The 4,813-nt window shown below is 31.3% G+C and overlaps 1 long non-coding RNA gene across 1 annotated transcript; it reads left to right on the top strand.

Moving 5' to 3' along the window:
* LOC109950240 lies at positions 330–2,220 on the top strand. The gene is made up of 4 exons (XR_002272541.1): positions 330–524; positions 610–660; positions 1,111–1,188; positions 1,804–2,220. It is a non-coding gene; the product is annotated as an uncharacterized LOC109950240 (long non-coding RNA).

Here is a 4,813-nt window from a genome sequence, read left to right as displayed (position 1 = left end):
AAATGACCAACTATCGCTCTGATTTCAATTTTGAAAGGAAAGAGAGGAGATATCTAATAGGAAAGAATTATAAAGCATGTCATTCTTTGCCACTCAACTAGAATTAAGGTCCTGTGGGTGTGGCCATTTCCAGAGAAAATGAATGCCATTTGATGCTAACACCAAAATGGCATCACCTTCAGAGAAAATAAAAAATATAGCCAGTATAGCCGAGCGGCTATACTATACTAATTTATTTTAAAACCGCCTAGCCCGCCTAGGCGGCCAATTTTTCGAAAACTTGAATGGCGTTTTTTTTTCAGATTTCTTTTTTCCTGGCGGGTCTGGCATCTCTGCAAATACATTTTTGCCAATTCTCAGTAATGTAATCTGGGTGAAATGCAGCTTTTGGATCCATAAGATGGGCAAAAAGAGTAAATCAAAAACTCCCAGAGAGATGTAAGATAATACAGCTGGTGTAGAGGAGGAAAAACCCTCATCTTCGGCCAAGAAATTACTGAATCATTGGTTGAGCTTCAGTTCAGGTTTACCATGCATATATTTTGGTTTTGATTTATGTTTCAATTACTAGGCATATGAAACCTCATCTGATCCTACTTTCTGCAACAGGAACACTTGGGAGAGCAATGAGGGTGATCCTGTGCTACTTGTTTACATTCCGTGAGTATCCACTTTTGTTGTTTTATGCGTTATCTTCAGGACATGAGTTAAAGAATGCATGAACATGAAATGGATGGGGACAGGGAGATCCATTGGTTGAGTACTTGTACCCATTTTTCCATATTTTTATTCAATTTCAATGCTAACATGTCTTGTTAGATCTCCATAGTCCGATCTCTATCAGTTTGAGTATGGGATTCAACCTTAGTAGCATCTCCAGGTTCACCTAAAACAAATATAACACTTAATTTGTGTGTCATTTATAATTATCTTTTGTTCTTGTGCTCATCTGCTATATCTGATGTTAAACATAGCTGTACTTATTTCTGAAACATTTGTGTTGCATCTTGAGAAAATTTATTAAAACCTACCATTCTAAGACCAAGTTATCTCTGATGTCGTTACTTTACGTTCTGATTAAGTTATATTTTGTTCATTTATTTCTGATAGATTTACATCAGATGGCAAGATCAATAGCATTTCAATTATTGGTGGTGCTGATGGAACAAGTCCTTCCAAGATGAGGGCGTAAGTTCGAACTTTAATATTTTCTTTTAGCTCCTTCATTTTAGGACCTACCTGATTGGAACAATGAGATTGTCTGTGTTCATGAGTTTATTTCAGTGGCATAGTTCTTGAAGGAGGTATGCATTCATCTGTTAAAGATATGTAGAGAATCATTTTGTATTTGATACAACACATAGGACTTTAGGACAAGGCATGCTTTTACTTATGCTTTCAAATTTTCTTTGTATTCATTTTTTAAAGCAATCTGTATTCTTTGTGTTGGTTGTAGTTGTGGTGCTTGAAGAAACATAGCCCATATTCAGGGGACCGTGTTAGATGCATTCTGTGTATAAATATTTGGTTCTAGTCTTGGTAGTTGGGTTAAAGGACTATATGCATATTTTTATCAGAGGATGGATGATTCTGGTCTAAGGGTATTCTAATAATTTGTTTTCCCCTGTGTGCGGTCTTGCAAACTTTGATCCTACTGATGTTGGCAGAAATATTGCAGGGTCAAAACCAGAAACTACCCTTGAAAAGCATTAAGTTTATTTATATCACTAAATATTGACTTTTGTAATCTAAGCTCTATGTGGGGTTTCTTATCGTTCATTCATATTCTTTTGATATTTGCAGTTGTGGTAGTTTTGAAGACCTTTACAACAGCTGAAACTATGTTGAATGCTCGAACCCTTAGGGAATGGATTTCATCTTCTCTCGGGTTAGCGCAGTGCCAACACTTCTTCACGTATATGAACAGGTTGTTTCAGTTCAGGATTTGCTTAATAATCTTTGGGTTAATTTAAACAAACGTGAATGAGCTTGGGAGTGGGTGGAATGAATCATATTTGGAATAGCTTAGTAATTTTATTATTGAATAATTTAGTAATCAAGATGGTATGATGGAGTGAAGGGTTATTATGTCTTTGTACTTAATCATTGATTTTGTCAGATAAAATGTAAGTTTCGAAGATCCGCCTGCGTCTCTCTCTTTCTCATGATTGAGCGTGACAATTTCAGGCCTTATGTAGTTGCAAAGCATATGGTAGTAGTCAGCACTAATCTTACAGTATGGTTGAAATATTCTATTTACTGAGTATAGCCGTCCGGCTATACAGTAGAAAATTTCTATTCAGAGTCCAGCCGTGCGGCTGTACTTCTGAAAATTCTATTTAGATCGTATAGCTGCTGAAATATTCTATTTACGCGGCTATACTGTTGAAATTTCTATTTACAGGGTATAGCCCCTCGGCTATAATGTTGAAAATTTCTATTTATAAAAGTATTGCTGCGCGACTATACTGTTGAAATATTCTATATGTAGAGTATAGCCGTGCAACTTGAAAGATATTTCCACGTTGCACCAACAATAAAATATGAATTTATATTTGCCGGACTAGACCTCTCAGGACAAAATTTCTTAGGAAGAGGTTTCTTTTAAAAAGAAATAATATACTTAGTATCTTTTGGTGAGTACAGTTTTGTTTTTTTTTTTTAACTTTCTTTTTATTAATTAAATTATATCTTAGCTTTATTTAATTACTTTCATTAGTAATCGTGTTTTAATTATTTTTTAATGAATAATGACTACTAATTATTTTAATTAACTTTACAAATTATATTACTTAATAAATAGTATTTTATTTTATTTTAAATACTAATTATTCACTAGGTAAATAATAATTAAAGCATAACTACAAATTAAAGTAATTAAAAAGGAGAAAACCACATTATGATATTTATAGGTTCTAGCCGAGCGGCTATACCCTGTTTGTTCTAATTTTTTAAAAGAAATAGTACAGCCGAGTGGCTACATGAATTTTCCACCCTATTTTTTGTAAAAAAGAAATAGCATAGCTGGACGGCTATACTCAGCTTTTTCCTAATTTTTTTAGAAGGCAAACATACCACACTCGTATCGAACATGTACATACGTATATTTCATATAATACACTTATTTTTTACAAAATTAACTTATTATACACATAATTCTCACATATTATTGAATGCAAATAATAATATTAAAATATTATATAGTTGCCGAACTTTTAAGTTGCAATTTGCCAAAATTTTATCCAAGAAAACAATTACTTATTTTATACATATAGCCGTGCAGCTATACCAAATTAATATCTATAAGTATAAGCTGATGCAACTAGGAGGGTACTTCTTTTTTAATATTTTTTTATTAAAACGTATAGCCGCATGGATATACTCGGTTTTTTTTTATAATAAAAAATAGTATCGCCGTTTGGCTATACTCTGCTTTTCTAACTTTAAAAAAAAAATATTATAACAGTGCGACTATACTCGAATTGAACATGTATGTACGTACATTTCGTATTTAATACACTTATTTTTTACACAATTTTAAATAATACACACAAAATTCACATATTATACATACTAGCCCCTTGACACATGCTCACGCATGTGCCAATTGGTTTTCTTTTTCTTTTTTATTTTATTTTTAGAATTAATAAAAGATAACAGGGTAGTTATGTTCCATAAAAGTAAGACTTATTATCTTATTTTGTTTTTAATTTTAATTTTTTTAATATTAAAAAATATGAATTTACCATGTTATCCTCATTTAATTAATAATTTCAATTCTTAATGTTTGAATTAACAAAGGGTATTTTCTGGTATTTTGAATGTTTCACCATTCTCTGCCTTTTGCTTTATATATATAGATAATTCTCAAACATTATTGAATGCAAATAATATAAATTAAAATATTATATAGTCGTTGAACTTTTAAGTTGTAATTTGCGAAAATTTTATAGAATAAAACAATTACGTATTTAATATATATAGCCATGTGGCTATACCAAATTAATATCTATAAAATATAAACTAATGCAACTACGAGGGTCCTTCTTTCTTAATTTTATGTACTAAATAGTATAGCCGCCTGGCTATACTCTGTTTTTATAATAATTTTAAAAAGGGCCGCTCCGCTATACTAACTTTTCCCCTAAATTTTTTAAAAAAGAAACAGTAACCGTGCAGCTATACTCCTATTTTTCCTAATTTTTTAAAAAGCAAACCTACAGTACTCAAATCGAAAATGTATGTATGTATTTTTCATATTTAATATACTTATTTTTCATACAATTTTAAATAATAAATACAAAATTCACGTACTATACACATAATTTTCACATATTATTGAATGCAAATAATATATAGTGGCTGAAATTTTAAGTTGTATGGTGCCAAAATTTTGTCAAATAAAACAATTACTTATTTTATTCGTTTAGCCGTGCGGCTATACTAATGCAACTAGGAGGGTCCTTGCTATATGCGTTTTTTTCTTTATTTTTAAAAAACAGTGCAGCCGCACGGCTATACTTTGTTTTTCTAACATACCTGCCCTCCTATACTAGGTTTTCCCCTTAATTTTTGTAGGCGATACGCTTTTTAATTTTTAAAAAGAAATAGTATAGCCAGTCAGCCATACTCGGGTTTTTTCTTAATTTTTTATTGAAAAGAAATAGTATACCCATATGGCTATACTCTGTATTTTAAAATTTTCAAACAAAACAGTATAGCCGCCCGGCTATACGGATTTTCCCTTAATTTTTGTAAAAAAGAAATAGTATAGCCGTAAAATAGTAAAGCCGTGCGGCTATATGCTGGTTTT

The sequence above is a fragment of the Prunus persica genome, chromosome G1, assembly GCF_000346465.2.
Source record: "Prunus persica cultivar Lovell chromosome G1, Prunus_persica_NCBIv2, whole genome shotgun sequence".
In the NCBI taxonomy this organism is placed as follows: Eukaryota; Viridiplantae; Streptophyta; class Magnoliopsida; order Rosales; family Rosaceae; genus Prunus; species Prunus persica.
The sequence above is the reverse complement of the archived record's forward strand: the minus strand, read 5'-3'. Positions and strand labels throughout refer to the sequence as shown.